Consider the following 24,704-nt stretch of genomic DNA (forward strand, 5'->3'; position numbering starts at 1 on the left):
TAATAGAAAATGATTGGAAAGTGACATACACTGACCTCCAGTAGATAATTATCTGATAAAAATTCATATTTCACTTCAAAATTCCTGAAAAATTATAATGTCAGATTGATGTTTATTCCTAAAGATGTTCTAGAGAACTTTCCCTTGATCTTAGATCAGTCCACTGTCAAATTCCTTAAAGGCCACATCTTTTATAAATGATAGGAACTGCAGATGTATAATTCATGTGGAGTATAAAATAAGGTTTAAAACATTTGTATTAAAAAGGTAAGGTGATCCTATATTAAATCATATTTATGGCCCCATTTTGTAGAACAGAATCCTTCTGTCTGAAGTTTAGCACTTACTTTTTATTTCTTAGAATTTATTAAAATAGTAACTGTGACAAGGATGTTGGCAGATAAATAAACTCTTTTAAAAGATCCTTGTGTTGGTTTGTCATATTATTTTCTATTAGCAACCCCTATACTTTCTGCAATTTTTTTTCAACTATATTTTTACTAAATGTTTTTGGAAAGAGCGGTGTAAACTACAGATTTTAGCATTACTGTTTTGACACTGAAAGCTCGAGATTAATAGACCTTCTCTGTGGACAAAAAAAGAAAAATAAGAACATTTAAAGTTATATCACCTTGTGGGTATAGTCAAATTGCAGTAATTCTGGAAACTATTGCCATTATAGAATATGAAGGCAAGATTTTAAATTTTTGGTGTATTTTGCTATTTTTTTTCCTCCTTCTTTCTAAAGTCTAAGGGCTGCTTCTGAAAGTTTGTGCTCCTTTTCCCACAGTGTGAAACTGTGCTGCTATTGTCTCTGCTCAAATATCTTTAAGCATTTTTAAGGAGAGGGAGCAATAATTCTGTTTTATGTGATTATATTTTCTTATTGCGCAAATCTTAGCCTTGATCCCATTATCAGACTTTCACCAATAAAAATGGAAAGTAAAAATACAGTATCTAATTCAAAAGAGTTGGGATTTTGATCCTGGTGGCACCTGTCTAGAAAAAATGTAAAGATTCACCAATGTCTTAATGCATACACAGCTTTAGCCATTTAAAACCATGCCTTTAATAACCCCTTGGGAGATCTGACATATATTTACTAATATAACTTTGAACAATATTTTGGCAGTATTCTTCCTGTGGTTTCATTTTCTTTGAAGTGTTAACTAGAATCATGCTGGTTTTCCTTTAATAGTGAAGAAGAATTGCAGCAATCATTTTTTCTGTATAAAGCAAGATGATTTTTCTTTTCTTTCTTATTTGCCTTAGTGGTATGAATTCTCCGAATGTCAGTTTTCATAGTTCCTGAGACCTAGAAATTAATAGTAATAAGTGAAAACAGGCAGGTTTTCAGGCAGATGGTTTGTATCAAAGACATGTTGTATCTGATAAACTGTAGACTCAATTGTTTTGTCCCTCTCTAGATATACTCTTGCTCATGCCTTGCAGAAGTGGGCTCAGAATACCATTGCATTGCAAGCAGGTAGTGTTCAAAGTAAAGGAGAAGCAAATGCTGCTTTTGTAACTCAGAAACTGGCAACGTGCCTCCATTAGGATCAAGGTAGGTTTTTTTTAAAAAAATAAAAGGATTAATCCTATCATTATCCTTTGCTCTTACATTTATTTCACTCCCTCTCCTGTTTTGTAAATCTTACTCTTCCTAATTTCTAGAACAAACATGTTTCCTATTGTCAAGGTCATCTTCTGCCTTTCCACAACCATCCCCAACCCCAACTCAAAACGCTGTTCTCGTTTTTCTCCTCCAGACAGTTTTGACTGCGGTCCCAATGGAATAAGAAATTGATTTCCCTTTCTCTTTCCAGGAACAGCTCCTATTTTTGACTTCCTCTTTTAACTCACTTCAAATGAGAACCTCTCCCATCTATGGCATTGTGGACTAATTCTCTCAGCTTCATATTCATACTTCTATCTTACTGAATCTTGAGGATCAGGTAGCTTTTTTCATTTGTTGTTCACACCGGGTATCCGTCCTCACTCTCTAATGTCTGTGGCACTGACTTGATTTCTGATATTTTCCATCAGATGAGTGCTGGGAGATGGCACACAAGACAATGAGATGACAAGGATTCTTTTCTGATGCTACTTCTCGGTTTTCTGATGGTCATGTCTTGAGCTGATCACGAAGTTGAAAGTTGTGTGCATCTGTGGGATAGAGGATGTGGACCTCGCGGAGATGCACCGTTCCCTTGAGTACAGGCCCTAGAAACTTGATGAGTGAATTGTGAAACTGGAAAATTGCCTGAGGTTGGTGAAGGTAATTCTCCATATAGAGGTTACCAGTGGGGCAGATCAGGGAGCTGAGAGTAGCCTTGATTCAAGCTGCCTCAAGGCTCATTAATGGGAGAAAAGGGTGTAGTGAAAATGGATAGCAGTGAGTAAATGGTCTATGGAAAAACAGTCATTGTAGTTGAATGAGGACCCCTTCTGACTGCACAGTCCAAGGGCATCACTGGAGATGCCTGCCTTGGGGCAGGCACAGCTTTGTGTGATTAGACAAAAGTTGGAAGCACTGGCTGTTAGGCTATGCTGAGCTAGTTTATTGGGGAAAGTAATGAGGGGAAAATGATGTTGCTCTGAAATCCCATATAAGTTTAGCTTTAACCAACCTTTACGGTACAGACTATAAGACCTGGGGACTAGGACACTTTGTCTTTGACAGGAAGTGGCGTGGAAAGGCATGCCTCTGCTGGTTAGAAATATGACTGTCGCCACTAGAGACACCCGAGGAAATGAACTGGAGAACCTCTGTTATAGAGTATTAGCCTCTAGCAGAGAAAGCTGGGCTGAATTCCAGTTGCTTCTGAATACTTTCCTTTCCAGGAATCACCACCTCTGAGTTTGCTGTACTCATATTTTAGTGCTTTCTCGTAAGATCCCTTTTGAATATCTGCAGAACTATGCCCTTCATGCCATTTACTTCTTAAAACTCTTCTCTAATGCAGTGCCAGAACTCAATAATATTAGGCAAGTGGTTTTATGTTCAGCTCTGTTCATAATGGTTCTTTCATTGGTTTCCAATGAATCCACATACTGTCTTTTCTCACACATAGCAGCAATTATGGAGCATTGTTTTGTTGTTATAATGCTTTGCACAAATGCTTGCCAGATGATAAAACAGTATCAATAATTCTAAGTCTGATTAAAAAAATCAATTTAGCATTTATAACTCATTTATGCATTTATTATTCAGTAGATGGTAATACAATATTTGTAATTTCACCGTACTGCACAGTGTTGCAGAGTTCATGCTTCTTGAAGTAGATTTAAATGAACAAATACTGTATCTTTATCTTCCTGGTTATTTTCCTCTGCCATCATCCTCCACTTCCTCCCCTGTATGTAACGTCATAAGTATACTTTGAGAGGAGAAGGGACTTTTTCTCTATCTCTTTATATGGACAGGAAAAAATTCTACCAAAATTTCTTAAGAGAAGATTAAAGGAAAGGAATTTTGAGGGAGAGGGGATGAGTAAGAACATTAACATAAAAATAACCTTCTTTATAGCAACCCCTGTAATAATGAAGAAATAAAATGTACAGATAAAATGTTCTGATAGTGCAAGACCTGGGCTTAAGCCAAACCAACATCATCAACAAGAAATGTTCATTCTGTTGTTGCTGTACAGTATAAGCAAAGAAGGCTTTCAATGACAAACATACTCTGTATTTTCAAATCGGTTACTTTAATTGAATTCTTCAGTCTTTCTTTTCTTTTGTTCTTACTCCTTTCTATTCTTCAGTCTTTCTTTTGTGTATGCATTAGTAGAGGCCTTTATACCCCCACCCCCCTTTTTTTTTCTTTTGCAATAAGGTGTGATTTCAGTGGAGTAATTATCCCCTGAGTGGATTCAACCTAGTATTCATAGACTTTTTGTTCTCATTGATAACAGATTGATGGGAGCTAGAGTTTTTCCCTCTCTGTTCCCCCAAACACTTTGTTAACTATTTTAAATAGTGTAAGAGAATGTCATCTCCGTGAAGACCCTGTCCCTCTGAACAGAAGTGGTGTCGGTGTCTTACTTGTCCCTCTTTTGTATTTCCTTCTCCTCCTCCATGCTGTAGGGTCTGGAGGTTACGTCAGGGAGGAAGGGGATAACTGAGAGGCACGCTTTGGGCAAGAAGGAGCAGTTAGTATCAAGACATTAGGACTGTCCTTAATTTAAATGAAAAAAAAGAGAAGCTGAATTCATTAGAATATTTAGCCTTTGGTTTATATGGAATAATAATCCTAGTCCTCAATCTTCATATTTCTGATCTTTTAAAGTTCTAATATGTTGCTTCATGTATACATGCAGTGTGTGCTATTGCAAGGCCAGACTGTGTATTTTTTGTTTAATCCTCTACCCTGTTAGATTGCTTTTATTTTTAACCTCAAATATTCCTTTATATCTTCCACAGTCAATATGAAATTGCTTTCTATTAACTGAAACAATATATTCCAGTGGGTATAATCTGAATACAGTACTTTGTTCTAGGCATGAACAAATAAAAAGCAAAGTATTGTTTAATGCAGCACAGGAGAGGTGGCCAGTGCCTGTTGGACCAATTCAGCTTGCATTTATTATAAAAGATGTTGAGGAGATTGCAGTCAAAACAAATTTGGAAAACAAAATAGGAGAGTAATAGTGAATAAAAAACTTGGGAGGGGGCGGAAAGACGAAAGACTGATGAAAGACAGAAAAAGGAAATGGAAGGTGAAGACCAGAAAAAGGAGGGAAGAAAATGACTGACAAGGAAAAGGAAGGTGAAAGGGGAAGAAAGAAGAGAATTGTTACACATATTTTAAATGGTGTATGACATGACATGTTTAACTATGTTGCTGTTATCTATATGTGCACACACAAGCCGGCCTACATTAGGCAAAATTAAGACGGGTACAGTGAACATCTAAAAATGTCAGTTAATGTAATTTTTACTACAAACCTAGTTTACAAATTGTCAAATTCTTACACAGAAAAATGGGGGCAGAGGTCTGCTAGAATGAATTGGAAGGAACTGCTGAGTTTAACCCGCAATGGATTTTTGGAGACTTTTACTTCAGGATGACTAATCATGCCCTCTCCTAGCATACTGCTCTCTCCTGAATGTTGCCTCCTCGCTTGGCTCATCCAGTCCTAGGCTTCTGCTGCTGTTTCACTGCCCTTCTCAGAAGTTACTGCTATTTCTTCTTAGTCTCAGAGATATTTCCCAGGAAATAAACTCAACTGGCTTATTAGAGTTCTCTGGCTAGCTCTGCGCTGGGATTCACTTACAATGTTGGGAACCAGGAGGGTCTGAAAATATGTATCAGGGCATGTAGTAAGTGAAACTTTAAATTTTCTTCCATGTTGATGTGACTTAAGGGAAAAGTGTGCAAAGGTGAAGAAGTTCCTGGGGGTGAAGAAACAGTGTGTATGCATTGGAAAGAGGCTGTGTCATAAATGGTGACAAAGAACAGTTGCTGAACTGAACGTCACTGATATTCCTTTCCAGGGAACTCCCTGACTTTTGAATGTGTTGAATGAGATAAGTTTTGTACTCACATTCTGTTCTTTAATAGTGATGCAAATGTGCTTCTTGTTGTGAAGATTTAGGTGCTGTATGGATGTACTTCCACTGATCAAAAAATAAACATGCGTGCGTACTCTGCTTTATTGTATTCTGTAGCCAGTTTAATTTAGAATATTTTCAGTGTAATATGATTATATCTTTGAGACTACAGGAAAAATTCTCTCTGCTAAGTTATTGATAGTATCAGTCATCAATCATTTGAGTAAATATTTATTTAAGTAATAGTAGTTACTTAATTTGTCTTTTGTAAGATAGCAAGAAGGCCCATGCTGTTGCATAGGTCCTGAAAGCTATTTTTACATACATTTTTTCTGTAGAAAATATGTGACCTTTCAAATACTTATTGAACCTGCCAGCATTCTAGGAGTTAAATTATTAAGAAACATCCTGCTTAGTATTAAAACTTTTACTCATTATTACATGAGGAATACATATTAACAAGTAATCCTTCCATTGTAACTGAAACTCATAATCCTATCAAAATACATGCCTATTTAAGGGAATAAGAGCTTTGAGTAGAATAATACATTTTGTTGCCCTTCTGTATCCTCACCTTTGTGAATGATGTTCAGTAAAAATGTGACCAGGTGTTTTAGGGAATGTTATCTTTTTATTAGTATTTTATTTTTGGGAGTATGGGGTGATGCTCCCATTACAATGAATTGTGGGAATCTTGTTTGTGCAGGGCTGAGGGAGACAACTAATAGCTTTGTAAAATACCCTCAAAACTTCTTGATCTGAGAGGACTTGAGAAAACTTCTTGAGCTAAGGTGTGGTTATAAGGTTCGGTACTTTGGACTGACTGTGGGGAGAAACAATTTAGATTTTGGCCCTGCTGAAGAGATAGACTTTTAAGGTTTTAGCTAGGTTTTTTAACCTTTGAAACCCTTAGGCTTAATAATAAATGTAAAGGAGAAAGTATCTATTGCTTGAAATTTACCCCTAGACATGTAAACTAGCTTAAATAAATGTTCCCTCTGCTTCACAGAGGGAAGCAATTGAGCTCCACTGGTACAAATAAAACTGAGGAATGTATCTTTTTTTTTTTTTTTTTTTTTTCTTTAATGTATACACCCAAATTCTGTAAAATGTCAGTTTTACAAAGGGAGATTTGTAGATAAGTATATCCTTAAAACATCTTGAAGTTTGTTAGGTTGAGTCTGTGTGTCAGGAATAACTGCAGGAAATAGAAATAGGTTAGTTTTGTTTCCTTGTCAGTGTCATTTTTGGGGCTTACCTGAATATTCTCAGGCTGGCTCTTAGCCTACTTCTAATGGAATAAAGACTGCTTGTAGACATCGGAATATATCAGAAGCCGTCAGATCTTAGCTCTCTTCTAGACTTAATACTTGAGGAAAAGAAAGAATTTAAGAAGGAAGTTAAGCAATAAATTCAGTGTTAAGTTACTAGGTGTTATTTAGTGTTATGTTACTAGGTGCTGGGCATGCAGACTGGATTTTTTCAGATCAGTGTAGGCAAAACACGTACAATTTCTATAAAACTTAATGGGAGCTGTATATGTACAACTCTAGTATAGTTTTGAAAATCTCTGCTGAATTGACTTTATAACACTATTTTGAAGCAACTTCACTTTTTTGCTGCAACTGATTGCTGAATTTTTTTTAAGTTTCGAGCAGCTTCAATTTTTTTTAAAGCCTTCTGAAGTATAACTCACCAATTTAATTTTAAAATGTAAAATTATGTCAATTTTGAAATTCTGTTACTTTAAAAACTGTAAAGGGGGATGAGTGGGAACAGAAAGCAAGGGAGTTTAAAGTCATGGCCTGGATTAAACATGCTTTTGGGAGGCTAAATTTATTCTAGCAGTCTTGACCTCTTTGGAATGGAGATTAGAGAAAGTTGCTGGGTTTTTGGAACAAGTCATATTTTCTGCAACTTTTATTCTGGTCTTCTTTCTTCCCATCATCATCTTCTTGGTCTCAAGAAAGAAGCTGTCTGATTTGTTTATGGAAACCTGATGACAGAAATTGGAGAAACGGGAAGGTAAGAAAATTTCTCTGCTCTTAATCCTAGGAGCAAGACAAATATAATCCATACTTCAAGCAACATTTGGCTCTAATAATTGTCCTACAACAGGAAGGGACGTTGCTGAGACTATATGCAACATTCATGAGGTGAGAATCAGAAAGGTGGAAAAGGTATGTTAACTTCTTTGAGATATAGTTGTGTAAAAGTTAGCTTAAATGGAAAACAGAAACTACATATTGCTGTATAATTTTTTAATGGTCATCGCTTAGCCAAGTCTCTGAGGATAAAATGCTTAAAGAAAATAAGCAACAAAATAAGTAAAATTAAAACAAACTAATTTCAAATGCTCTGTAAAAAAATCTTGAAGATTATCCAGAAAGTACATCTGTTGTTAGATGATGGAAAAGTGCATGCTAAACATCCAAATAGCATTGCCATCGGCATGGGAAGAATACATTTTAATAGAGTTGAGATAAAGTTGTGAAACATAGTAATACCTGCTTCTCATATCTGTAGATCTCAGTGTCTTACAGTATATAACAGAGGAGCCAAAATCCCTTTTGGGGATGGAGAAAGCCAACACACAGGCACAGTCTACTCAAGGCTCTGCATTGCAATGCTAACACAACTGCAGATTGAGCCAAGGTCTCCTATGGCCGAGACCAGTGCCGTGTTTGGCAGGCCATATATATCTGTGGTGCAGCAGGTCAAAGCTCTGTCAGTTTTGTGCGTGCATTTCGTTACTTGAGGTTCCTCTAACCATTAAAAGGCTCCTGGAGATAGACTGAACAAGCATTTTGTCTTCGACTGTCATATTGCTGTGTAAAGTGGTTGGTGTTATAAATGGACGGAGCTGTTACATCTGAGGAGCGTTTCTGAGATATACAGAACAGCTCAAAAACTGTTTCAGCTCTTTTAGCATACTCACAGCAAGATTAATCCAATGTACAAATGCTGGATACATAAGCCTGCAAATTCAGCTGATGTAGCAGTATCCCGGGAGGCAAAAAATTATCGCAGATAACTGTGTGCTCTGCTCTGTCCTCACCTGTCCTGTCAGAGGTTAGATGAAGAGGAGGATGAATGTGTGGGGACAGTCTCACCCCTCTGGGTGATTGCAGTGGAATTCCTGCAGAAATTTGGTAACTGGAAGCATGGTGCCAAAAGCCCAGGTCAATACTAGCACGCTTTTGGTATTTTCCTTTGAAACTTCTTCAGGCTTTTCTCAGTATGGGGGAAATGTGACATAGGGTACAGCCATTTTCTTCTCCCACATTAAGTCTATTTTAATGTGTGTAGGTGAGGAGTTAGTGCAATGTCTGTAAGTATCTGAAGAGCAGGCGATAAAAATAAGAAAGCTATGAAGAGGGAATTCCAGTTTTGTAAGGTTTAGTAATACTTATGTATTTCGTTTCTTTCAAATGCCAAGGAGGTGATACTTTTCAATTACAAACCATTGGCTCTCTTTGTACTTAATTTGCTTCAGAACCACCTGCAGTCCCCAAGAACCTGAACTGCAAGCATCCCTAGACCTTGCTCACCACAACTCGATTGAGAATCAAGACATGTTGGGATTATGCTGACTGAAATAGTTATTTAATACTGTCAGAGATTGGAGTGTGAACTGTAGCCCAAGCTTAGGCACTGAATTACAGCTGCCATATAATTTATACCATACTGATTTGGTAGTTTCTATCTTTGCTGGAAATTGTAGGTAATGATGAGTTGCATTTCAGTAACATGGAACTATTTAATATGCATACCAATCCAATAGTTAACAAGTAAGGCCAGAATGATGCACATCAAGGTTTAATTCTCTACTCTGCAATAAGATTTCGAGACCACTTGCCAAAAATCACATAAGAATAGAGCCATAAAGTTCCTCTGGTAAGAGTTTAGGTTTGGTGTGGCAAGCCTGAATTCTGCTAAGTGTTAAGGCTTCCTATAAGACACATGCATTCAGCAACCATTTTCTTTGTTTATGTGCTTTGGTCAGTCTATTGCAATCATCTGTGGAGGGAGATAAGATACTAGTAGTTTTTCCAAAACTCATAATTTAGATTCAACAGCCTATAACCTAGGCAATGGCTAGGACAACGTAAAGTGAGGGTTCCAGATACAACCTCTTTTTTCTCACTGGATCCAGTGTTACAATTTTGATCCCTCGTGCCTGTGACAGTGTGAAAGTATCTGCTGGGAGTAATTATTTGAACTTCCACTTTGAAATTGCTCCTTTGCATGCATTCACTAAAATAGGACTAGAAACTGGTCTCCCATACTTTCAGCCGCAGAACGTAGACTTCGTTTGTGCTTTTGCTTCAAGTATTTCTGTGTTTTATACAGAGATAAACAAGAAAGATTAAGCGCATGCCTGAATGTTGTTGAGGTATGTGCATTGAGTTCTAGGCTATCAGGAGTTAGACACCTGGGTGTGTGAACACTAAAGAGCAAATCTGACTGTAATACCCTTGTCAATAGAGGTAGGGGCTTTATATGCCTTCAGGATATGACAATATATGAATCATATTGTGAAGATTAGGTACATTGTTGTAGACCTAAAACTGAGAATCTTTATGCTTCCATCAGTAAAACAGGAGTAAGGATTTTTTTTTTAACTTCACAGGTCAACATAGAAGATAAATATATTTAAAACTGATTTATCCTATTACTTTGGTGGTGAGCCATATATGAACCTTAACTATCTGCTTCATTTTTACAACCTGCCTATTATTGCAGCAGCACTTCTAATGATTTCCACTTTGGGTAGTATGTCATACTGATTTAAAGGAGGGAAGATATGCAGCTAAGAATGTATGCAGTTTGTGACTGCAGAGACCTGCTTGACTTTTCAAAATTGCTTTCAAGTAATTGCACTCTGCTTGTAATGATGTGCTAATATTCAGGATATCATTACATATTAACTGATTCAATATTGTAATACTCCTGATACAAAAAAAATGGAATCCTCAATTATGTACCATGAAAATGGAAACTTCTGTTAGGACTGGAGAAAGGATGATGATCACGTTTTATTGCAATGAGTAATGGAAGCAGAATGATCTAGTTCTCTGACAGTCTGCTCATCCTGACTTTTTGGCAGGGTTGGTAAGAATTAGTAGTGTTTCAGAATTTGAAAGGACAAAAACATTAACTCCATATTCATTGAAGTTTCTCATTCAGAAGGTTATGTTAGAGTAATTTTAGAGGGCAAAGGAAACTGATTCACTCTGCTGTCTCATCGGATACATGAGATATGCAAACAGGCAAAATGAAGAGAATTAGTTAAGACAGAAACTTCAATGTTAGATTGGAAATGTATACCCTGGAATTAATTCTTTGAAGGTCTCTGTAAAGTCATTCCTTCCTATTAATCAGAGGGGCGCTGGTTTTACAAAAGAAGACAATAACCAATCTCTGCTTCCAGGAATTCACCATTTAAATTCAGTCAGTTTAATATACTTCAGATATATGCTGAAATGACTGGAAACTTCAATCTTGTAGCTATACAAGTATCTGGCTTTATAATGTGCTACAAGGGAATAGAGTAGAGAAACTGGCCTTTTACTGTCGGATAGGGTTTGTGTAAAATCAGTTCTGGTACATACATGCTTAAAGTTTAGGTCTTCCTTTAATAAATGTGTGGACAGGACAAGGACTACATCCTCTTGTGAACAGATACAGCTATGATGCAAAACTGGACTTAGAGCTTCATTAAATGATTGTAGATTTGTGATTTGTGATCTGAAAGAGCCACTTGCAAGCTACTTAATAATAGATAAGATGCTGTTCAAATAATTGCTCTGCTATGAGAGATATAAAAAGAATATAAAAAGTATTTGGAAGAAAGAGTAGGCAATGAAGGTGTTGATCTTGATGTTAGAGCCATGGTTCCTTGGAGCTCTGAGTCAGTAAAACAGACTGTGTTAGGACTGCCAAAGAGAAAAGATCACCTATCTGATAATTTATTGAGGTCTTTAGGACCTCATAATAGGCACTCTGTTTTGTTAGCATGAAAACTCATTAACTTTGTTAGGCTATTGCTGCTATTCAGACATAAATAGTAATGAATAATAGTCAAGCAAAGCAAAAGGAAACTAAACCTGAAACATCTTTTCATGTATCCTTCTGAGTTCTTGCACTTTCCTCTCATTGTTCCCTGTGGCTTTAGCAAATATCTCTCTGGAGTCTTCTAAAACTAGAGAGAAGAGCTGAAGAGCTGCTTATTAGCTAGCACAAAAAGAGCAGCAGTAGAAATAACTATCTAAAACTTCCAACAGATAAATGAGTCATTTATAGGTCAAATAATAGCAGGAATTTTTTTTCCTTTAGTATTTCCAAATATTGTCAGACAAAAAAAAAAATCATTGGCTTATTGTACCCTTCTATCACTTCCACTTACGAGTTTCATACTCAGTCTGCAAGAGATATCAAGCATAAACATGGGGATTGTCATGATATATTCTGAACTGGGAACAACTCCATGCTCTTGGCAAGGTGCCACAGCTATTCCAGAATAAGAGCTTTGGGGAGGATGAGAAGGAGGGTTGTTTATAGCTATTTCTGATCTTTCTGGATAATAGGAGTGGGGGAAAAAAATGTGAATGGAAAAGGCAACCAGGATAGAATTTTTGTATGTGGTTTGCGCGTTACTGGGATTGAAGACTTTTAAACTCTATGCACAAGTACAAAATGATTGTTGGTGTGAGAAGATAGGAAATTCCAGTAGAGACATCAGTGCAGCTGTGTTTTCAACAAGTGATTTCAATTTTACTTGTTTCATTTCATATAACATAGAAAGCAATACTAATTTGTAAGCAAAGGAGTTCCTTACCTAGGACTAGAGTATTAAGATTGAGGTTTAGAGATGAGAATTGCTTAGAGATGAGAGGTTTAGCAATAAGAATTGTTTATGAGAAGGGATCTGTATGGTTGGGGGTTGCAAGAACTTAAGAGAAAGGAGGAATGACGCATAATAAAATATTAGAATCTATTGCTCTGTGCTGTCAGAGAACTACTGAAGCTGAGGAGCCCTTGACAGTGAATATCTTCCCTTAGAAGAAAATCAAAACTATGAATTTGAATTCAAGGAATTGATAGAAAAACTATGAAAATGAAGGGTTCTATGGATGATTTTATTTGCCTGAGACAGTGTTATTTAAGACTCTTAAATGGAGGTAATATGAATTTAGACCATCTATTGAAAAATCCACACTTGTGTAGATCTACCGTAAGACTTGTGAAGATGAAATGAATGGGAAAAGAAATGGAAAAAAAATAACAGTTTGAGAGAAAACAGCTTAAAAGAAGAAAAATAATAAAGAGACTGATAGAAACATAGTTTATATATATTTTATATATATATATGTGTATATATATATTTTGGCAGCTGAAGAGTTACTGTGACATATGCAGCTGTAGTCATGGGGTGCAAGACAATGCACTGCCTGCTGCTTGCCTGCAAGCAACCGTAAACTGGCTTTTCAAGCATTCTAATTTCCAGAAAATTTTTAGAAAATCAGATAATCTTTAAGAGAAAGCTCTGTTTTGTTTTGTTTCCACTCTTTCTAGAAGTAGTTACACCTAGAGCTAGAAATACTGCATGTGATGAAAAAAAAAGATTATTAACCATGTATTTGGACCAAAAAAGCACCGCAGAATAAGGGCAAATTCTGCAAGTACTTGAACTATCTATTTTTTAAATCAGTGATTTTAGCTAAACATTTGAGCCCTCTTGAGGTCACTCGCTACCATTGCTTTAAATAACTTTTTTTCTTCTAATTATTTTATTAAAAACCTCAAAGTTTTGTTTACATCTTGAGTAAATATCAGGATAGTATGATATGTTTTTCCTTTGCCCTTTAAAGTTATTGTTCTTTTGATTATCTTAGATCTTGTGCAGGAAAAAATGTACATCTTATTTTAAAAAGTTATATAGACATGTATTTGAATTCTCTGTTGATGTTATATCCCTGACAAGATACTTAAATATGGCTCTCAGCCACTCACCTTGTAACTCATGTTTCAGTTTCCAGTCTATGGATCATATTTTAGATTTCTTGAGATTTATTTATGAAAAAAACTACTAATATTTATTTAATCCATATCTGAAGAAATCCAAATTCATCCATCACAAATCTTGGCCACTTTTGGTTTGAATTACTCAAGCATATTGTTTTTATCTAGCTAGAGCTGTGGTAGAGCTTTGGTTTAAACGTGTATTAGCTATACCTTCAGAAGACATACTGGTAGAAAACACTATGCAGTGTCTTGCATCAGTGCTGTAGTCCTAGTGTTATTCCTGGTGTTATTTGTTTGATGAACATTAATAATCTTACAATTATATTGTGCTTAAGAACTGTATTTGTATGATGGACAGCTTTACCTCTGCTCCAATTAACGCAGAACAAGCAGAAGTAAAAATAGTGTGTTTTTATTGTCAGTCAGTTGACTGTCATGATGCAAACAATTGAAAGACAATCTGTAATTCTGCAGTGAAATCACCTCAGTGTCACAGAATCACAGAAGAGTTGAGGTTGGGTGGGACCTCTGGAGATCACCTAGTCCAACCCCCCTGCTCAAGCAGGATCACTTAGAGCATGTTGGACAGGAAACAATTCCTTTCGAAATATGGCATGAAAGAGTGGCCCCAGCTCATATCCATACTTCACAGCCTATAGGGCCTATAGGGCCAAACCCCTATAGGATTTAGTCTAAAACTCAGCTGACAGGGGTTTATTAGGGACTAAGGAATGAGCTTACATTATTTTTTCTACTACTATACTCAGGGGTGGTCAGACAGACAGGTCATATCTTAAATTGCCTTGCATAATTATCCAAAGCCTATTTGTTAGAGATTAAGCTCATCTGTGTAAAGATTTTCATTAGTACAGTTACATCCTACAGATGCATTTTTTGAAGCACCTTCATGAGAGAGCTGTTTGTTTAAAGAGTTGCACAGGTGAAATTTATAATGGCCTAAATTAGGTCTAAATTTAGAAGAACTAAATCAACTTCAGCATTATATGTTGCTCATTATTATGTTATATCTCCCTGTTCTTTGCTTTTGAAATGGAAGAGTTTTGGAGCACGAAATGGCTCTTCAGTTTGTATTTATGAAGTAGCAGTTGAGGTTGACAACTACTTTCATCATATCACAAATACATATGTAAGAATCAGACAGTGTCATTATCCAGCACTTCCCAATATTGGATTATTAAGGGGGTTTGTTATTTGGGGGGAAGGGAAAGGGGAGAAGGAAAGGACAGGAGAGAAAGGGAGAGTATCTTCCTAATCGAAGAAATTTCAGTAGGATTCCTTTAGTCACAGTAATCTTACTCATCAGTTGACAGAGCATTATTATACTGTTGAACTGGGCTGAGCATAGGGTATTTCTAGTTAATAGTTCAGGAGGTAGGAGTTCAAAATAGGACCACTAAATACAGACTATTCCAAAAAGTAGTGCTACAGACTACTTACTGTTGTCCTGAGGCTAGTGGCAGTGTGTAGTGTTCATTTATCAGCCATAATAAACATAATGACAAATGAGCAAATCATTTTTATTATTAAATTTTGTAATTTCAACTGCCACTGTTAAAGCATTTGTTAAAGATGGAGCTGAAGCAGGTCTATAATTATCTGAAAAGGGCTTATGTACCTCTATAGCAGAACTCAGTCAAGAGCCAGTGATGAGCTGCAAACATTAATCACCCTTTTTAGGGGGAGAGGGGAGAGAAAAAGAAAATGTTATCGATTTACATGTGTCTTGGTTAAATATCTTTATCAGTGATTATTTGGGAGGAGTGGATGGAGAAAAGGAGAAGGGAAAGTTTGAAGGCAGCATGCTTGCCTAAGGATTTTCTCCTGTGAATATAGCCTGGAGATGTGAAAACTGGAGTGTGTGGTTCTGGATATGGTAAAAAAAAAAAAAAAAATCTCCATTTGCTTTTACGTTATGATATGACATGCAGGTGATTTCCAATTAACTGGCCATGGCTTGTGCATGATATTCCCATAGGATATGATGATTTTGAAACATAGCAGCCTGATACACTGCTCTAATGTATCCAAAAAAGTAACTGGTTGCATGACCATTGAGTTATGTTAGCTGGTTTTAATGTGACAGTTTCTGGAGCAAGGTGATGAACATTTCCTGGGAAGCTGCTTTGCAGGCACCAAGGTGAAGAGGAAAACCCTGAGGCAGGTGTTCCACTTTGGTAGACCACTTGGTTGGGTTAGATTCAATGACTTAATGGTAAGGGATGAATGTAGGCTCATTCTCCAAAATGACTGGTAGATACAGGGGCAAATATTTGAGGGGATGAAAACAGTGAATGACAGCATCAGAAAGCACCTGTCAGCTATTGACGTTAAAAACAACTGTACACTTTCTGGATTTTAAAGGCTGACAATCTTCAGAGGTCTATGTTATAGAATAACAGGCCCGATGCTCCTCTTAAAATGGTGCTAGCTAACATTTTAGCAATTCAAAATATCAGTCTTTCCTTCTGGACAAGTCTCATGTGGCACAAAAGCAAGTTAATCAGAGCTAACTAAATGTTAAAAAAAAAATTCAGGTCAGGTTTGCATTTCAGATGAGAGCTCAGTACTGTCATGCATGATATATCCTTTTCTTTTTTGATGCAGATCTTTATATTTTGGGCTCAGTTTGGGTTTGGGATTTCTTTTTTCATATTTACAGAAAGGAGATCTTGCATACATGTATATCTTTCTCAAAAAAAAGAGAGACTGGCTGTGCTACCCAGTTAACAGCTCTATTAAATAGACTTTGTATGCCTTTAGATGTTAAAGGAGCAAGCATGAAACAGCCAGAAATTTATGATCTGGTAGTCTTAAGGAGCAATGATAAATAGAGAGGATGGGATGGAAGTAGGAAGTTTCAGTAGCAGAAGAGTTTCTTGCCTATTTCTTGCCTTATTTAAATAGAAATTTAAATGTTATTTAAATATCTCTCCGTTTCAGGCAAGGGACATATTCTGAGCATATCTTTCTTATTCAAGAGCAGCTCCACTGGAGACAATAGCGAGAATTACATGATCATGAAATTGGCATAAAAGTCATCAGAAGCAGATCCATTAACTCTAATTAGGGAGTATAGTGTGATCTTATTTCACTTTACTGTACACAGACTGTAAGGCTATTATTCCATGTGACAGACATTTGTTTTCTGGCGCTTAATTTGCACATAGAATTAATGGTAATGCATCCAAGAACTGATATTGCTAATATACAGCATTAGCATAGCTCTTTCTGTCCCTGACTTCTGCTCTGAAAAGAATTCCAAAAGAGAGAAAACATTTTATATTCAATTGAATAATGGTATTTATTATCTGCTATAGTGAACCATTTCAGCCCAACGAGTGTCTAAGATAGAGATTATTACCTACTTTTCATGGTAGTGAAAACCATTTTCAATCGACTGAGCATTTCTATCAGGGTGTAACATTTGCTTCTCCCAAAAGAAGGAAGATTTTGTAGACAGATTTTTCCCTGTCTTTAAACCTTTCACCAGCTGACTAACCCCCAAGGTTTAATAGCTGGTAGACATCTGTAGGCCACAGGAAGAGAAACGACTTCAGCGAGGTACTGTATCATGCTTCCAACATGTGGCAAAATGAGTGCCTCTTCACCATCTGTTATTTGTGTGAAGGTTTTATTATGTAAATGACCGTACACACTGCACTCTGCACAAAGGCAAATTATTTCCCTTACAGTACGTTGCGACTGCCAGGCTTCCGTGTCAGTCCTGAAACAAATAATAAAAACAACGAAAAAGTGGCATGGCAGACATTCGGGTTCTGGGGTTCTTCTACTTGTTCTCCCAAAAACAGAGCACATATCATTAGGAAAATTTTGTTTCTTACAACTTATTCTGACTCATAAAGATAGGTAGTTAAAGAAAGAGAAAACAACAAACAGATAAAACTACTGTATTCGAAGTAAAAAAGAAAAAAAAAACAAATCCAAGCAGATCCTCTGTTAATCCTGCAGAAGTACAAAGAGTCTTAAAACTCTCTGGTCTTACTGAGAGCCTAAAACATGAGGCTGGGCCCTTAAATCATCTTCTGTAAACAAAAGAAGCGTTGTTGTGGGATAAGATTGGAAATACAAGATGATATTCTGCCCTGTTTGAAATTCTCCAATAAATTACCGATTTAAATTGAAATGTAATTATCTTAACTGGCATATTTTTGGCAGCCGTGATGAAAAAGAAGAAAAAAGCTATGCTACTCTGGATCAAGTAGAAGCCCATAGGAGTTCTAACACTGGCCCTTAATCAAAGCCTGCAAAGACACAAAGGCTTAGAGCTAATCTGTGCCAAGCCATGTTGGACAGCATGGCATTGCCTAGAGCATCCTTCTGGTGGCATTTAAAGCACCTGGTGCCCTAGGAAAAAAAATTATATCCAAGGCTGTAAATTCTCAATTATCCTTATACCCATCTTCCCACCAAAAGTGGCTGCTCTGATAGCAACATAATATTTCATGGGAAAGGAAAAAGCACTGCTATTTTTATTTTATTAATTTATTCTGTGTGCGGCACCCAATTGGTTATCTGCATGAACATGCTTTCTTATCGTATATTTCATGTGGTTTAATATAATTAAACTATTCATTGATTTATCTTAAATCTCGATTTGATAATTGGAAAAGGTGTACATGGGGGTTTAATTGTTATTTCAAGTGAACTTAAACAGAAATAATTGAAGTCTATGACAGACTTGACCAATTTGATGATTAAAGGCTGCCTGGTTGCTGACTGCATTGTTTGTATGATTTCTTATACTTGGATTTATCAGCTGTTCCTGATTTAATTATGATTAAGTGTTGAACTTTGCAGATAGCCAGCTGCTGGTGCTGCTATATTGATTAGGGTTTTTTTTTTATTATTATTAATATGTTAAATTTTGTTGTTGCAGCAGGTACATATTTTGTGATAGAGCAACTAATAATAGCTAGCGAACTTTGCCATGAAACTGTATGGCAACCCAGCTCTATCAGGTATTCTTTCTTTTCTAATTTTATCTTCTTTTTCCTGTCTGCTTATTCATTAACATCTGGTCTTCTTAAAGCTACTTCTAAAATGTATTTTCATGCTAAAAGTCAAACCATATTTTATAAAAGGTAGTAGCAAAAGAAGAGAATTCCAGTACCATTCTTATACCTTATGTAAGAATACAGGCACAAGCACTATATCTGTCTCTTTTCTGTCTCTCTCCTTTTTTTTTTTTTTTTTTTTTTTTTGGGGGGGGGGGGGGAGGTCCTTAAAAGTTTGCTGAGCTCCATAATTTCCATAAGGGCCTGTTGTTGTGTTTATTTGCAGAATCAGAAATCAATGGCAGTCATAACCTAATTCCTCATGTTGAGCAAATGTTTTCAAGTTTGCAAGTGTGAAATTAATTTTTTTCCATTTTTGCAGACATCAGAAACAGCTAAAAATATATGAAAAATATTGATGAATATTACTGTATAAATCTTTTCCTCTCATGGTGCATGTCTCATGACCAAAAATCAGGCACCCTTTGAAACTAAATTTTTGCATAGACGGCCACCAAAGCGTGGTACACAGACATCAGATCTTTGTGATGTGAAACGGTCCTGAAAGTTACAACAACTTCCATCAGCCGTTTTCACACCACTATTAACTTCACACACAAAGAATTAAACGTCCTGCTAAACACCTTTCTGAATCCATCCTCCTCCTTTTCTGCGAACAGTGACATTTTTGTAAGTATCAAGGGTAAAGCTTTTAATTTTCTCCCATTTGCTGTCATTTGAAGTTCACTGTTCTTTCCACAGAGAGCTGCACAGATGTAGCATCCTTGCTTACAGCACAAGGCTGAATTCAACTGCAACTGGAGTGTTCCCGCTGTTTTCCATTATACAATGTTTGATACATCATATATATGCAAATATGTGGTATTCATAATTATTTTATGTTCTAAAGTTAAGGGGTCCATTCCAGCAGGAATGCCAAAATTCTTCATTTTCTTGAGATACGACAAGTTATATGCAACTAGAATTAAACACTCTGTGGCAGTTAAACTTTTTTTTTTTTTTTTTTTTTTTTTTCTTCTTCTTCTTCCAGTTTGTGTATTTAGACTAATGGGAACAGTTACGTTAAAACAAACATTTCCTATGCATGGAGTCTTTGTAACCTAAAAGGCCTGGAAATGACATGATGAATGTCCCAACTGATGTTTAAGACAGTCATCTGTATTCTGTTTCTGCAAGAGCCTTGGCACAAGGGGAGGGAAACCTGCTCACACAAGACTCACTGATTTGAACAGATGCCGGAAAACTCGGGAGAAAAAAAAATCGGTCCATTCTAACCACGGTGAGAGTAATAGGACCTTAGCTCACGGAAGGTCACGAAAGGCAGCTGAGAGAGGCACGGTGGGTCTGAGGGGCTGCTGCAGAGCTCTGCAGGCCCCTGTAGCCCCTGGGCCCTGCTTGGTGGTGCTGCGCTGCAGCCGCCGGCTTCATGCAAATAAAATTCCAGGAGACGTCTCATGAGCTCTGCAGGTGCCAAGCTCAACACCAGCTGTCAGAAATTCCTTCCAAGGCCTTTGGTCAAGCCATGGTGGGGGGGGGGAGGGTGGTCTTAGGAGGTGTTGAAAGAATTGGCCAGTGCTCCAGCCTAGCGTTATTGAACAGCCTCTCAGAAGAAAATACTCCAGTCCTAGTTTTTGGACACTAGGGAAACTAGGAAATGAAGACATGGCTTGGATTTAGCCTTAGTTAGTTATGCCATTTACACAGGCAAATCCCAGAGAAAGAAACAAACACGGGAGAGGACAGCTGTAAGGGTCGAGAGCTTTCAGTGCTCATTTTGATTCCATGCTGCCAGGTGAAGTTATCACAGTGTTCGTTTCTTGTGGCTAGTCTGCGGCAAAAGAGGGTTTTAGAGTAGCGTTAAAACAATCGTCTCTCTGGCTAGATATTTTTTTGTAATTTGTAATTATCCCCTTGTGAAATACAGCTTATGATAGAGTTGTTGGATTGGAAGGAACAGGAAGCAATAGGTGAATTTCATTTGCTTGCATCTCCGCCCTTGCGGGCAGCAGCAGTTTTGCTATTTAAACAGGCTATGTCCACTTCTATATAGCTAACACACACACACGCCCCTCCCCAAGCAAATAAACTCTGCCACTTATTTGTTGTTAAGCTTTAAAATTATGTTGAGTAATGAAGGAGACTTTGAGATGATATATATAATATCATAGTGTTGAGGAATATAAAGCACTGCTTGAAAACATGTGACCATTTTCTGCCTTTTTTTCAGCTGATTCGCAACATTGGCTAAGAGCGGTGACAGCTTTAGCCTATAGTAAATGTTTACGGGAAAGGGAAACATGTCAGCAGATTTTATCAGGCTGGAATAAGGCAGGGAACCAGTGTCTGGGCTGCTGGAGAGCTGGTGATGTGTCTGAGATCTGATAAAGTACTGACAGGCATTTTTGACAGTACAAGTATTTCCTTATGTGAACAACAGCAGAAAATAATGTCTACATACAGTGAAATCTCGCAGCTGAAGACACCTAAGATATAATACTAAATCTGAAAAAAAAAAGGGGGGGGATAGTTCATAAGGGAAAAGAAATTACTGATTTAAAATCTGACTTTATGTTGTGTTTATATATACATGTATATAACACACACATACACCCACACCCACACACATATACATATATATATATATACACTATATATGTAATATGAAAAATGATCATTTTCATTACACACTTACATGTGTGTTCATACACATACACATGTATATATATATATATATATATATACACACACACATGCATATAAAGATTTTCATTGCTCCTCTTATGAAGACACATGAGGAATCTTCATCTCTTTTAAGCACGTTTTAAGGTGATAAGGGATGTAACATAGTGTATATGTTTAAAAAAATCACAGTCTAAGCCAATAAGAAGCACTGAGAACATGGAATTTTACTTTCTCGAATGCTGGGTGTGATACCTCAATTTCTATTCTTGGAAGAAAATGTGGATGCCAAGGAACAATAGAGAGGAAAGCAGCCTGAGGAACATTGCTGCAAATGAGGTGTTCAGGAGCATGATATAGAGAATAGACAAGCAGGACACCTCATCGTAGATCTATTTAGCATAAAAATCTAAGTAGTTTTTCTCAATGTGGTCTACAAAACAGAGGATTTTAACTGGTGTTGCATTCATTTTGTCTAGTTAAAGTTGAGAGTAACAGAACTTTCTGTGTGTGGCTCGTGGTTAATTTAATAGACAGGAGATAATCTGGTATTTTTAATCTGCCTCTGCTCCTTGTAATATAAGATATGTTCCTGTTTGAAATGTTTTTGTAGTAATGCCATATCACTTTTCATGACAATTTCTCTAGCTGTAGAACACCGTGGTAATTTAACAGAGATTTCCAGATAGAAGACTGTAAAGCAGAACCCAAACTTATCTGAGGTTTGTGTTAGCTCAGGTATTGCTAGCAAATTACTAATTAGTAATTTAAAATAAAGTACTGAGAGGCAAGATTTTAATGAACTAAAATGTTCCTGACAAATCTATGCCTGGAATTTTTGTGTCTTGGGGTTTTTATTTACAATGAGAAACTTTCCCTAGATGTATTTCTTACTTTTCCATTATCTTCTACAACAACTCAAAGAAATTATTTTACCTTTCTGCGGTTCCTGCAAATTCAAGTTGACAGTCATGTCTCGTCTAAACTCTGATACATGTCTTCTCTTGATTTTCATTTTGCAGGCAGCTAAAGTTCTTGTCTTGTTACTCTGATTATGTTATCCACTGGGGTTTCTCCGCTCACCTTCTGTTATCTTCTCTTCATCTTTGTCCTACTGTGCAGCCCATGTCTGCAGGCATATCTTTCAATCTTTGCTTGACTACTCCATTCTAACACTTTCTCTAGCTTATGTTTTCTTTTTGCAGTGCTGCTTTTCCTTTTATTGTTTTATTACCAGCATACAACCTCCAATGCACCTAGCAGCTCTCAGAGTGACTTGAATAGACAGAGCACAGTGGACTGGATATCTGAGACTTGGTATTCCTTGCAAAGGCCAGTAGCTTTGAGCAAGTCATTTTATCTTTCAGTGTCCCACTTCCCCCCCCATCACACACCATTTCTTGTAATGCTTCCCTTTTCTGAGCAAAATGTCATCAGGTTCTAAAGAGCTATAGAAATACCAAGTAGTATTGGTAACATAAAAAGAAGAAAGCTTTCATCGTCAGAGCAAAGAGGACCTAAAGGTTTCATAAATTAAATGCCAATTATTCCCTGAGGTGCTTGGGGGGCACTTCCATTGTAATCAGTCTCGTGAATGTGATGTGAATGAGAAGGCAGAACAGGACCTTGACTGTCTATATTTGGACTTTGTCAGGCCATTTGTTTGTAACCAGAATCATATCATTACTCTGGTTTTCAATAAAGGGATGTTCACTGAAGCATCACATTGATATTTTTGAAGTATGTTCCACATTTTCAAAGGAACAAATTTATCAGCAAAGAATTGAAATGTCTAGCTGTTTCAGTATGCTATTGAGATTTCACATCACACTGCTGTGCAAGTGCGTTCATTTTTCACCTGCTGAGTGTAATGGGAACGGTTTCAACGCATAAATGAAAGCATGTTAACAAGGAGATGATTCGGCCAAACCATATTCCTTCCTCCTGATAAACGAAAAATCCTGAACAAACAATATCTCAAGGTGCCAGCTTATTTTCATTATTCAGAGATCTGATCTCCAAATAATACAATGTTAGCAGTATCCCTGTGGGATTTTGACAAAGATAAGCTTCATTTTGCCTGTACCTGGGTTGACTACTGCTCTGACTTGTGGGAAGATCTCTTGTCTAATTGTGCTAAAGCTGCCTCTTTTTGGAAAATCTTGTCAGGCTTTCATCTTTGAGTCCTGTCCTAGGCAGACCCTTGTAGGTGTTTAAAATCCCTTAGTATATGTGTGAGATATGGCCTTTAACAATGACACTTGGAAGTTCCATTGAATATGTTCACAAAATCTACTGATATTTATTTGTCTGAGGAAGGCTGCTGTTCTAGCTGACATATATGGCTCACATCTCTGAGAGATGAAAAGCTTTCTGGAAAACCAGAAGGCTCAACAGATGGACCTTTTGGACATTGAACATCCAGTGTGATTTGTTAAAGTGGCTAAGAGAGTAGTGACTGCCTGCAGGTAGTTACTTTATGACCTGATTGTTTTTCTGGGACCGGTGGAAAATGGTTTGGTGAACCCACTTTGAGTCCCCGTTGACAGGCTGTTTTCTGCAGCACTGCTCAGTGGAAAGAGCGAAGCTTGACCTGAGAGGAGAAATCTTTTGAGGGGGTATTTTAACTCTAGTATCAAAACCTTTAGAAGTGTTTATCACAAATATAAACAAAACATCCAACTGTCTATAACAGCTATTGGGGGTGGAGGGACAAAAGAGGAAGAGAGAGGGAAAGGGGATTACATCCAAGGCAGGTGTTTCTATTTGGAAAAACGTGTCTCATACAGTTTGGTATCTAGTTAACACGTTATTGCCAACCTCAAAGTTCAGTTGAGGTTTATGGTAAGTTGCAGGAAGAATAAAAAGTTAATCATGTGCAGAGCCTTGGTGTTGTATTTTTGCCATCTATTTCAATAGCCGTAATAATACACAGACTGAGAAGCAATTAGAGAATGGCATAAGCTACTTAGGTTGGCAAATATGTTTCCATTTGAAGCTCAGTTTTTATACTTTTCATCCAAAATTCAGAAAATAAGAGGTTGTCAGTTACAAAAATACTGTATAAGTATTGTATGCTGGATATGGGGTCAGATTTTTCTATTAAATTTTAATTGAGTTAAACACAGGGGCTTTTCATCTAATATGTAAAAGCATAACATTGTTTTGTCATAGCTCAAAAAATGCAAACAAAAATATGATGAATAATGGGGAAAGTCAGTGACGAAGGTAGTTGCTCAATAGAGGGCTTAACTACGTGTTGTTTTAGCCTACATCTCAACAAATTGTGAAGGTTCTTATTAAAGATTTTGGGCTTCAGAGTTGAGTAGAGTTAAGTGAGACATTTGCTGAAATAGGCTTTTAGGCTGGATCTAGCACTCCTGACTA

The 24,704-nt window shown here is 36.9% G+C and overlaps 1 long non-coding RNA gene across 21 annotated transcripts in view; it reads left to right on the forward strand.

The window, feature by feature from the left end:
• Positions 1 to 24,704, forward strand: part of LOC134152437 (uncharacterized) — a 377,211-nt gene that overhangs the window by 334,969 nt on the left and 17,538 nt on the right. For 17 of the 21 annotated variants that reach the window (XR_009961013.1, XR_009961014.1, XR_009961002.1 and 14 more), the window contains 4 exons: positions 1,428 to 1,564; positions 1,827 to 1,955; positions 2,047 to 2,278; positions 7,609 to 7,709. This is a non-coding gene — a long non-coding RNA (uncharacterized LOC134152437). Of the gene's footprint in view, positions 1 to 1,427; positions 1,565 to 1,826; positions 1,956 to 2,046; positions 2,279 to 7,608; positions 7,734 to 24,704 lie in introns of all 21 variants that reach the window. The other 4 variants (XR_009961010.1, XR_009961020.1, XR_009961019.1 and 1 more) reach the window with 3 other exon arrangements.

This window comes from Rhea pennata, chromosome 1, assembly GCF_028389875.1.
Source record: "Rhea pennata isolate bPtePen1 chromosome 1, bPtePen1.pri, whole genome shotgun sequence".
In the NCBI taxonomy this organism is placed as follows: domain Eukaryota; kingdom Metazoa; phylum Chordata; class Aves; order Rheiformes; family Rheidae; genus Rhea; species Rhea pennata.